This window comes from Triticum urartu, chromosome 1A (assembly GCF_056163025.1).
Source record: "Triticum urartu cultivar PI428250 chromosome 1A, HENAU_Tu73, whole genome shotgun sequence".
In the NCBI taxonomy this organism is placed as follows: Eukaryota; Viridiplantae; Streptophyta; class Magnoliopsida; order Poales; family Poaceae; genus Triticum; species Triticum urartu.
The window spans coordinates 6,816,776-6,829,425 of NC_141873.1; the positions used below are offsets into that span (position 1 = coordinate 6,816,776).

The 12,650-nt window shown below is 51.6% G+C and overlaps 1 pseudogene; it reads left to right on the forward strand.

The window, feature by feature from the left end:
• Window positions 1-6,687: 6,687 nt before the first annotated feature.
• On the forward strand, window positions 6,688-12,197 carry LOC147988208 (uncharacterized; annotated as a pseudogene).
• Window positions 12,198-12,650: the final 453 nt, after the last annotated feature.

Below are 12,650 nucleotides of genomic sequence, written 5' to 3' on the forward strand. Positions count from 1 at the left end.
GTATTACAGAACGAGTAAAGAGACTTGCCGGCAACGAGATTGAACTAGGTATTGGAATACCGACGATCGAATCTCGGGCAAGTAACATACCAATGACAAAGGGAACGACGTATGTTGTTATGCGGTCTGACCGATAAAGATCTTCGTAGAATATGTAGGAGCCAATATGGGCATCCATGTCCCGCTATTGGTTATTGACTGGAGACATGTCTCGGTCATGTCTACATTGTTCTCGAACCCGTAGGGTCCGCATGCTTAAGGTTACGATGACTGTTATATTATGAGTTTATGCATTTTGATGCCCCGAAGGTTGTTCGGAGTCCCGGATGTGATCACGGACATGACGAGGAGTCTCGAAATGGTCGAGACATAAAGATTGATATATTGGAAGCCTATGTTTGGATATCGGAAGTGTTCCGGGTGAAATCGGGATTTTACCGGAGTACCGGGAGGTTACCGGAACCCCCTCGGGAGCTAAATGGGCCATGATGGGCCTTAGTGGAAAAGAGAAGAGGCAGCCCTACATGGGCCGCGCGCCCCTCCCCTCCCTTGGTACGAATTGGACAAGGAGAGGGGGCCGGTCCCTCTCTCTCTTTTCCCCCCTCCACAAGTCCTATTCCAACTAGGATTGGGGGGGGGGGAATCCTACTCCCAGAGGGAGTAGGACTCTCCTGGAGCGCCCTATGTGGCCGGCCAGCCTCCCCCCTTTGGTCCTTTATATACTGAGGCAGAGGCACCCTAGAACACACAAGTTGATCCACGTGATCTGTTCCTTAGCCGTGTGCGGCGGCCCCAGCCACCATAGTCCTCGATAATATTGTAGCGGAGCTTAGGCGAAGCCCTGCAGTAGTAGTACGTCAGGATCGTCACCACGCCGTCGTGCTGACGGAACTCTTCCCCGACACTTTGCTGGATCGGAGTCCGGGGATTGTCATCGAGCTGAACGTGTGCTAAAACTCGGAGGTGCCGTAGTTTCGGTGCTTGATCGGTCGGATCGTGAAGACGTACGACTACATCAACCAAACGCTTCCGTTGTCGATCTACTAGGTATGTAGATCATACTCCCCCTCTCGTTGCTATGCATCACCATGATCTTGCGTGTGCGTAGGAAATTTTTTGAAATTACTACGAAACCCAACACCTTAAAATCAGGTCCGTAGTCAAGTTCCCATATGTCCACTATGTAACCATAATATGTGTCCTTTCCGCTCTCGGTTGCTGCATCAAAGCGGACACCGCTGTTTTGGTTGGTGCTCTTTTGATCTTGGGCGATCGTGTAAAATGTATTCCCATTTATCTCGTATCCTTTGTAAGTCAATACAGTCAAAGATGGTCCCCTGGAGAACAAGTACAACTCATCACAAACAGTGTTGTCACCTCTGAGACGTGTTTCCAACCAACTGCTGAAAGTCCTGATGTGTTCACATGTAATCCAGTCGTCGCACTGCTCCGGGTGTTTGGAGCGCAGACTGTTCTTGTGTTCATCGACATACGGGGTCACCAAGGTAGAGTTCTGTAGAACTATGTAGTGTGCTTGAGACCAAGAATATCCGTCCCTGCATATTATTGAGTCTCTTCCAAGAGTGCCTTTTCCAGTCAGTCTCCCCTCATACCGCGATTTACGGAGACCTATCTTGTTAAAGCCAGGGATGAAGTCAACACAAAACCCGATAACATCCTCTGTTTGATGGCCCATGGAGATGCTTCCTTCTGGCCTAGCGCGATTACGGACATATTTCTTTAGGACTCCCATGAACCTCTCAAAGGGGAACATATTGTGTAGAAATACGGGCCCCAGGATGACAATCTCGTCGACTAGATGAACTAGGACGTGCGTCATGATATCGAAGAAGGATGGTGGGAACACCAGCTCGAAACTGACAAGACATTGCGCCACATCACTCCTTAGCCTTGGTACGATTTCTGGATTGATCACCTTCTGAGAGATTGCATTGAGGAATGCAGATAGCTTCACAATGGCTAATCGGACGTTTTCCGGTAGAAGCCCCCTCAATGCAACCGGAAGCAGTTGCGTCATAATCACGTGGCAGTCATGAGACTTTAGGTTCTGAAACTTTTTCTCTGGCATATTTATTATTCCCTTTATATTCGACGAGAAGCCAGTCGTGACCTTCATACTGAGCAGGCATTCAAAGAAGATTTCTTTCTCTTCTTTCGTAAGAGCGTAGCTGGCAGGAGCTTTATACTGCTTCGGAGGCATGCCGTCTTTTTCGTGCAAACGTTGCAGGTCCTCCCGTGCCTCAGGTGTATCTTTTGTCTTCCCATACACGCCCAAGAAGCCTAGCAGGTTCACGCAAAGGTTCTTCGTCACGTGCATCATGTCGATTGAGGAGCGTACCTCTAGGTCTTTCCAGTAGGGTAGGTCCCAAAATATAGATTTCTTCTTCCACATGGGTGCGTGTCCCTCAGCGTCATTCGGAACAGCTAGTCCACGGGGACCCTTTCCAAAGATTACGTAGTGTAAATCATTGACCATAGCAAGCACGTGATCACCGGTGCGCATGGCGGGCTTCTTCCAGTGATCTGCCTCGCCTTTGAAATGCTTGCCTTTCTTTCGACATTGATGGTTGGTCAGAAGAAATCGACGATGGCCCAGGTACACATTCTTCCTGCATTTTTCCAGGTATATACTTTCAGTGTCATCTAAACAGTGCGTGCATGCGTGGTATCCTTTGTTTGTCTGTCCTGAAAGGTTACTAAGAGCGGGCCAATCGTTGATGGTCACGAACAGCAACGCCTTAAGGTTAAATTCCTCCTGTCTGTGCTCATCCCACGTACGTACACCGTTTCTATTCCAAAGCTATAAAAGTTCTTCAACTAATGGCCTTAGGTACACATCAATGTCGTTGCCGGGTTGCTTAGGGCCTTGGATGAGAACTGTCATCATAATGAACTTCCGCTTCATGCACATCCAAGGAGGAAGGTTATACACACATAGAGTCACGGGCCAGGTGCTGTGATTTATGCTCTGCTCCCCGAAAGGATTAATGCCATCCGCGCTTAAAGCAAACCATACATTCCTTGGGTCCTTTGCAAACTCATCCCAGTACTTTCTCTCGATTTTCTCCACTGCGACCCGTCAGCGGGTGCTCTCAACTTCCCATCTTTCTTTCGGTTCTCACTGTGCCATCGCATCAACTTGGCATGCTCTTCGTTTTTGAACAGACGTTTCAACCGTGGTATTATAGGAGCATACCACATCACCTTCGCAGGAACCCTCTTCCTGGGGGGCTCGCCGTCAACATCACCAGGGTCATCTCGTCTGATCTTATACCGCAATGCACCGCATACCAGGCATGCGTTCAGATCCTTGTATGCACCGCGGTAGAGGATGCAGCCATTAGGGCATGCATGTATCTTCTCCACCTCCAATCCTAGAGGGCATATGACCTTCTTTGCTGCGTATGTACTGTCGGGCAATTCGTTATCCTTTGGAAGCTTCTTCTTCAATATTTTCAATAGCTTCTCAAATCCTTTGTCAGCCACAGCATTCTCTGCCTTCCACTGTAGCAATTCCAGTATGGTACCGAGCTTTGTGTTGCCATCTTCGCAATTGGGGTATAACCCTTTTTTGTGATCCTCTAACATGCGACCGAACTTCAGCTTCTCCTTTTGACTAATGCATTGCGTCCTTGCATCGACAATGACCCGGCGGAGATCATCATCATCGGGCACATCGTCTGGTTCCTCTTGATCTTCAGCAGCTTCACCCATTGCAGCATCATTGGGCACATCGTCTGGTTCCTCTTGATCTTCACCAGCTCCCCCCGTTGCAGCATCACCGTATTCAGGGGGCACATAGTTGTCATCGTACTCTTCTTCTTCGCCATCTTCCATCATAACCCCTATTTCTCCGTGCCTTGTCCAAACATTATAGTGTGGCATGAAACCCTTGTAAAGCAGGTGGGAGTAAAGGATTTTCCGGTTAGAGTAAGACCTCGTATTCCCACATTCAGTGCATGGACAACACATAAAACCATTCTGCTTGTTTGCCTCAGGCGCATCGAGAAACTCATGCACGCCCTTAATGTACTCGCGGGTGTGTCTGTCACCGTACATCCATTGTCGGTTCATCTGCGTGCATTATATATAATTAAGTGTCCAAATTAATAGAAGTTCATCATCACATTAAAACCAAAGTGCATACATAGTTCTCATCTAACAACATATAGCTCTCCAGAGCATCTAATTAATTAAACAATACACTGAAACTATGTAAAACATTTCAATGCGAAAACAAATGCGATCATAATCGCAACCAAGGTAACAATTGATCCAACGGCATAATGATACCAAGCCTCGGTATGAATGGCATATTTTCTAATCTTTCTAATCTTCAAGCGCATTGCATCCATCTTGATCTTGTGATCATCGACGACATCCGCAACATGCAACTCCAATATCATCTTCTCCTCCTCAATTTTTTTTATTTTTTCCTTCAACAAATTGTTTTCTTCTTCAACTAAATTTAACCTCTCGATAATAGGGTCGGTTGGCATTTCCGATTCACATACATCCTAGATAAATAAAATCTATGTCACGTTGGTCGGCATAATTTTCATAAACAATAAATGAACCAATAGTTATAAAGATAATATACATACCACATCCGAATCATAGACAGGACGAGGGCCGACGGGGGCGGATACCAAAACCATCGCACTATATAAGATGCAATAATAAATGTAAGAAAATGATACAAGTATCTATCTAAACATACAAGTAAGAATATTTTTCCTTTCAGAAAGAAGATAAGAACAAGAGGCTCACCACGGTGGTGTCGGTGATGAGATCGGCGCGGGTGATCGACGGCGGTGAAGACGGGGACGGGGCATGACGGACCGCTAAATCTAGACAAATCTCGAGGAAAATGGAGCTTGGAGGTCGAGCTTCGAGAGGAGAAAGCTTAAGTAGTGTGGCTCGGGCATTCCATCGAACACCTCATGTGCATAGGAGGTGAGCTAGAGCACCACAAAGCCCTCTCCCCCTCGGCCAGAAAAAACAGAGCACTGTGCTCTGCTCTTGCACGAGGGGGTATATATAGGCACTTCATTGGTCCCGGTTGGTGGTATGAACCGGGACTAAAGGGGAGCCTTTGGTCTCGATTCAAGCCACCAACCGGGACCAATGGTGGTGGGCCAAGAGCGAGGCCCATTGGTCCCGGTTCATCCCACCAACCGGGACCAAAAGGTCCAGATGAACCGGGACCAATGGCCCACGTGGCCCGGCCGGCCCCCTGGGCTCACGAACCGGGACCAATGCCCACATTGGTCCCGGTTCTAGACTGAACCGGGACTAATGGGCTGAGCCGGCCTGGACCATAGCCCTGTTTTCTACTACTGAGCCATCTAGCACGTCAATCCCTCCTCGAAACTTGAAACAGGGAGTAGCATCGACTCTGTAACGCAGCCGTCTTGGTTTTAAAAAAACATGGTGGTAGTTTCTGGGTGATCCGGACACATACGGACAAACTCTTGCGTATCTCGATGTAACGCGTCGTGCGCTGTCGTAGAAAAATTTGATGTGTCCTCAGATTGACAGATCGTCAGAGACACCTGTGGCGGCGCATAAGCCGTAACCCTAATTTCTTATGAACTTAATTCTTGTCCTCGTCAGTCCAACTGATTATTGTTGATGTAAACTCTTCCTCGCCGGCTATTGCTCATCCGGAGGGTCGTGGCCTCTCGATCCTTAAAAAGATCCCTTCAAGAACTCAACACCACCGTGCGCAAGCCCCACGGTGGGCGCCAACTGTCGTGGATTTGTCACGGCAGATGTCCTTAGTGTTAGGACTTAGTCGCGAGGCCAACGCATCTATGTGGTAGCTTGAGAGGGGTTGGGTGGGACGAGAGACGCAGGGCGGATCAACACACAAGACAAGGATTTAGACAGCTTCGGGCCCCGGGAAACATCATCCGGAATAGCCCTACATGCTGTTTGTGGCTAGGTCTCATTATCATCATGAGGGAGACGCCGTAAACCGGGTTTTGTGTCTAGCCCTAGAGATTGTTTCTTGCTTGTAGCTTGTCCCTCTTTGGGGAGCCCTGCCCCTCCTTATATATGTTGAAGGGGCGGTTTACATGACTAGTCCTAGTTGGATTAGGATTACTCTATTACAAGTGGAGTCCTAGTCTTGCTTCGTTTGTAAGGGAATATTCCTTGTGCTTTCCTCATAAACCGGCCCACCATTAAATGTGAACCGGCCTTCTGGGCCATGGGCCTCGTCATCCATCTGACCCGCCCGCCGGGTTACTAATGAACCGCCAAGACCGGGCGGGTAGCCCGTGAACCGCCAAGCTCCACGCGGGTTACCAGTGAGTCGTCCAGTCCGGCCGGGTTATACTTCCGGCCGGTTTACGCCACAGGGTATATCCTCGACAGCCATGGAGCGTCGGCGGCCGCCGGAGTTGCCGTGCCTTCTCCAACCCAACACTCCGAGCAGCTGTCTCTACTCCGATACGACTGTGACGAGCTCTCATGCCCAACCGAAGGTATGTTTCTAAAACATGTGTCGTATTGCGATGCTTGGCCTCGTACGCTCTAACGCCGGGCGCTCCTCCAGGTCTGCAATCGGGACTATGTTTCTGAAACACGACTCATGTTGCATGTTGCAGAAGAAAAAAATCTTCATAGTTGAATTGTTATTTTTCTTTCTGGAGTCAACATATGAGAGACATGAGGGCGACTGGGCGGGCGTCCGGGCCCCCGACCGCGACGGTGCCGTCCGCCGCCGGTGACCGCCGGCGCGTCGGCAGGCGCTTCTGGGATCTCGCTGAGTCCGACGAGGAAGACACGGACGACGATGGGGATGCATCCCCGGTGGAGTCGCCGCCCTCTCCGACGCCCTCAGATCTCATTTGCGAATTTTTCCATTCAGGTTATAGCGAAGATGAAGTGGCCACGACGATCGATCGATTTCTGCCACTGGACGATCCGGCGCGTATCGGTCTTCACGCGGGCGAGAAGAATGAGATGATCCGACGTGTAGTTCATCAGAAGACGGCGGCATCGGCGCTCATACCATGGAAGGGTCCCCTACCTAAGGTGAGTCTTCCGAATCTTACGTTAGTCGATTTGATTAGGCCGGAGTCTTGGATCACTGTCAAGAAGAGAAAGAATGTGAGGCGGCATGCCGTTACTCAGGCAACGGCGGCGCCCGTGACGGCCGCATCGGTGACCGGGATCTCGCTCGCGAGATCGCAGCGTTTGAATCAGCTGCTGGGTGGTGTTGGGCCGGTTCGGAGCGAACCGGGTCCGCGAGGTGTTGGGCCGGGGACAGATGGGTATGAGGCCCAGGCTGTACCGGGCCATACTCCTACCTATATCGAGGTCCCATGCACGTACGAGGGCGATCGTGTTTCTCTCGCTCGTGCGCCGTCGCCTCCTGGTCCTAGGGTTCGGAAGCACGGGATGAGGGGATTCCCGGTCTGTGGAGTTCGTCGGGCTAGGAGGATCCGGCCACTGCTAGACATGGCCGGCAGCGGGGCTGCGCCGCCGCCAGCCAAGAAGGCCTCATCCGATCCAACGGGATGGGGTGGGGCGGCTCCGCCGCCGGCGACGGGTGCCGGACGTGGAGTCCTGGCGCCGCCTGGCCAGAGGCCGCCGGCGGAAGGGGGCGCTGTGCAGGGTCACCCGGGCAGAGGAGTTGGCCCCTTGGGCGTGCGGCCTCCGGGGCATGTGCCCTTACAGCCGGCTGCTGGTCGGGGCGGGCTGAGGCCTCCGGTGCTGGGCGCGGCACCCGCCGCTCAGCCGGCTGCGGGTCATGGAGGGCCTCGGCCTATTGCGCCGGGCGTGACCGGTGTGGTTCCTGCTGGCCGCGGTGGTACTACCCTTGGGGGTGTGCCGACACCGTCGGGCGGTCAGCCTCGTGCCGCACCTCCGCCCCACTACGTCGCGAGGCCGGCGCAGTAACAGTCGGGTCCGACTCAGACGAGATAGAATTCTACCAATAGAGAGCCCAATGATCCGCCCCGAGGCCAGTGGGGGGATGATGGGTATGATGCGTATGGTGATGGACGGCATCGTGGTTCCTCGTCCACGGGAGGAGGTCGTGGCTATGCCTGGCAGAGTGATGGGTCTGCTGAGAGACCGTTTCTCGGCCCTCCAGGCGGATTTGTTGAGGGAGCCTCAGGCCCGGACTACCGCCAGGGAGGAGGCTATCGGGGCCATCGTGGTGGTCGGGGTGGGGGCCGTGGGAGGTTTCGCCGACCGCCTCCGCCTCCGGTAGTTGTTGACCATGCGGCGTCAGCACTGGAGGCCGACCACGTGTCCACTGATCTTCCTTCCCAGGCGATGGAGGTGGTGACTGCCTTGGCCAGTGTTGAGGTTCCTGAGGCTGCGACTGTGGCTGAGGTTACCGACAGGTCAGATGCTGAGAGGGTGTCCAAGTATGCGCGCAAGAAGGAAAAGATGCTTTGCTACCATTGTGGGGAGAAAGGCCACTTCATTGCTGAGTGCGTGGCCGAGCTGTGTGAGTCATGTGGCAAGCCGTCACATGCCTCGGGGGAGTGCCCGTTCTTGCGTGACCAAGCTCCGTCGCTGACTATGTATGGAGTCTATTGTGCTGAGCTTATGTTCTTTGAGTCACCGGCTACGCGAGAGATTCCGGAGGGGACCCCGAGCTTGACCACCGGGGTTGTGAAAGCTACCCAGGGCGAGGTGACTGAGGCTCAGATCGTGCGGAGGCTTCAGGAGCTGGCTCCGGGGGACTTTTGTTGGGAGCTGGTTGTTCTCGAGGATAATGTTTTTAAGGTCGATTTCCCCACGGTGGATGACTTGCAGCGGTTGTTGAGCTTTGGTTTGTGTAGAGTCCCTGGCACTACGTGCATTCTAGAGTTTCACGAGTGGAAGAAGGTGGAGCCTAAGGAAAAGCCGCTTACGCAGGTCTAGTTGCGGTTTGTAGGGGCTCCATCTAAGCCTTTGCAGGATGTTCGAGTTGTGGCCAGTTTGGGTATTATGGTTGGGAAGACGGAGAGAGTTGATATGGCTTTTACCCGGGCTCATGGGGTGGCCCAGATTTTAGTGAGTATTCTGGATATTGAGTTCGTGCCTGATGTGGTCAACTGGACTTATAGGGGAGAGGTGTTCCCGCTCGAGATTGAGTTTGAGGACACTGATCTGTTTGCTGATGCGGTTAATGGGAATTATGTTGATATGCACGAGGGTGACGGCGGTGCGGGAGCCAATGGGGCACCGACTGATGAGTCGACACGAGAGGGGTCTAACGGCTCTCACCCAGATGCTTAGTTGCCCGGGGATGGGACCGGGGTTGAGCCGGCAGAATCGCCATCGGTGCCTATGACTTCGTTGCGGTTTGGATCCTTTGAGTCAGCATCAGTGCCTCCCAGACTTTGGAGTGACCGGGTAGACTCTGATGATATGTTTGAGCGCACGCTTCCTTTGTTGGATTTTGAGGGGGCTGGCGGCTCTTTGCCTGGACGCTTGGTGAGGGCCTCATCGGCGAGGACTGTGGATGGAGTTGGGGTGGGGGAGCCGGAGGTTACTTCTCTTTCCCTTGCTCCTCCTGTGGTCGAGGCTCCGGTGCCGATGGCTGCGTGTGAGTTGGTGCTGGGGGGAGGGGGTTCGGGACAGGAGGCCTTGACTTCTCCTCTCCATATCCCGACGCCGGTGATGTCGGTCACGTTGGGATCGGCCAGCGCTGGGGGAGGGAGCCTGAGGCAGGCGGCCTCGGCTCCTGCTACTCCGGTTGTGGCGGCGACACCCGCGCCAGCAGCAGCGCTGGGGGGGGGGGCTGGGGCAGGTGGTCCTGGCTTCTCCTTCCTCTTCGGCGGTCAGGAGGACCGCGTCTCCTACGACGACGGCGCTCCGCTCTGCGCCAGCGGGTGGGGCGGCAGGAGGGCGCGGGCAGGCAGCCCCCGCCATTCCCTCTCCTGTCGTACCCGTGGCTGTGGACCCCGGCGTGGGGCATTTGTCTGAGGGGCTTGGGAGCCCGCAGCCGCCTCCTCCGGTAACCTTGGTTGATCCTTTGAGGGACTCAGCGCGAGGCTTTACTAGGGAGGAGGTCGTTGCTTTTGGCGGGATCCCGGACCCAGTCTCGACGGGGAGACGGATGAGTGCTCGCATTCACGAGCTTCCGGAGGTTGATGATATGCAGCAGCGGTGCGCTATGAGGGCGGCCAAGCTTCAGGATGCTGCGATCTCTTCTGGTATGACCGTCAACATTTCTAATTCTTTATTGCATTTTTCTAATGAGGAGATTATAAATAATGCAAACCAATTAGGAGTTTCACTAGGTGATACTGATAGTGAGATTTCCAATTCGGTGAATGATCTATTAGATTTGGAGGCGGAGCGTGCCTTAGAGACTATTCATAATCTTGCAGCGATTAAACCAATGAATGATGATGAGATTGATGCGTTAGGGGTTAGAGTGCTCGATAATCTGTGTGAGGATCTAGCACCCCCCAATCATGAGTCTGAGGACGATGATGTGCCCCTAGAGAATGCCGCTGGTAGTATCGTTGAACCCGGTTATGAGGACCGGGCGTCAGAGCCTAGTAAACCAAAGCGCAAGTGGAAACGGAAGATCTATCCCGATTCTGCAGTTCGTAGGAGTGCTAGGATTCGGACTACTAAAAATTTCCATGACGAAATATGAAAGGAATCATTTGGAATAGCAGAGGTCTAAAGGACTTGGCTAAAAAAAGGTTTCTTGCTGAGGCATCTTTAGAGCAGCGTTTAGATTTCATTGCTCTATCGGAGACTGGTAGAGAAAACTTTGCTTCCTAGTTTCTTTCCTCTCTTGCGGGTGGTATTGATTTCTATTGGCATTGCCTCCCTCCGCAAGGAAGATCGGGTGGTATCTTGCTAGGTGTGAGATGCGATTCGCTTGAAGTCCGAAGTGTAGTGATGGGCAACTTCGCGGTAAAGTTTTGAGTAAGGTCTAAAGTAGATGTTTTCAACTGGGCTTTGGTGGCGGTTTATGGTGCCGCACAGCCCGAGCTTAAACCGGAGTTTCTGGCGGACCTTTTTCGAATCTTTGGGTCAGAACAGCTTCCAGTTTTAGTTGGGGGTGATTTCTATATCATTAGGAGGAGAGAGGAGAAGAATAATGATAACTTTGATGGCAGGTGGTCGTTTATGTTCAATACCATTATTGAAAGCTTGGATCTGAGGGAGATAGAGCTTTCTGGTAGAAAGTTTACCTAGGCTAATGCTCTGCCAAACCCAACTTACGAAAAACTTGATCGAGTTCCCGCGAGCGTGGAGTGGGAACAAAAGTTCCCTCTGGTTACGGTGCAAGCTCTCTCGCGGGGAATATCCGATCACACACCCTTGTTCGTGGACTCAGGGGAGCCGAACCACGTGGGTAACAAAAACACCTTTTCTTTCGAGATGTCATGGTTCGAACGCGAGGGGTTCTTGGACCCGATTGCCAGGGAATGGGCTAGGGGTGCAGGAGGTACGACTGCGGTCGAGCGTTGGCAGAATAAGATTAGGCATTTGAGAAGTTTCTTACGGGGTTGGGATAAGCACCTCAGTGGTGTGTATAAGATTGAAAAGGATAGACTCCTTTCTCTTAACAGGCCCTAGACATAAAGGCTGAATCCACGATTTTGCTGCCAGCTGAGCTTCAGGTTAAAACTGAGGCGGAGAAGAGGTTGAAAGAACTGCTCCGCGAAGAAGAATTGAAGTGGGCTTTGCGAGCTAAGATCCGCAAAGTGGTCCAAGGGGACGCGAATACTCAATTCTTTCATTTGATTGCTAATGGTAAGCACAGAAAGAAGCGAATCTTTCAACTTGAACAAGATGAGGGCACTATTTTAGGACAGGATAACCTAAAAACATATATTACCGAGTATTATAGGCAGTTATTTGGACCTCCAGAGGATAATTGTGTGTCCCTCGACGAGTCCAGGACTGAGGATGTGCCTCAACTATCGGCTGCCGAAAATGATATTCTGGTTGCCCCGTTCTCAAAGAAGGAGGTGTTTGATACTATTGCACAGATGAAGAACAATAAGGCTCCCGGACCGGATGGATTCCCGGTCGAGTTCTATAAAAAGTGCTGGCACATTATTAAGGGGGATTTGCTACCTATGTTCCATGATCTGTTCTCTGGACAGCTTCACTTATTTCACTTGAATTTTGGAACTATCACACTGCTTCCTAAGAAAACGGATGCTGTGAGAATTGATCAGTTCAGACCGATCTAACTCCTCAATGTTAGTTTCAAAATCTTCACCAAGGTCTGGACTAATAGGCTCACACAGATTGTGCATTCTGTGGTGCAACAGTCCCAAACTGCTTTCATGTCGGACAGAAATATCCTTGAAGGGGTGGTCGTCCTGCATGAAACGCTCCATGAAATCCATTCCAAAAAATTAGATGGAGTGATTTTTAAGGTGGATTTCGAGAAAGCGTACGATAAGGTCAAATGGTCATTCCTCCAACAGGCATTGCGTATGAAAGGTTTCCATGAAGCCTGGCGCCGACATGTTGAATCATTTACGCAAAAAGGTAGTGTGGGAATTAAAGTAAATGACGATATAGGTCATTACTTCCAAACACATAGAGGCCTAAGACAAGGAGATCCGATGTCCCCTATCCTATTTAACATTGTGGTGGATATGTTAGCAATTTTGATAGGAAGGGCTAAGGAAAATGGT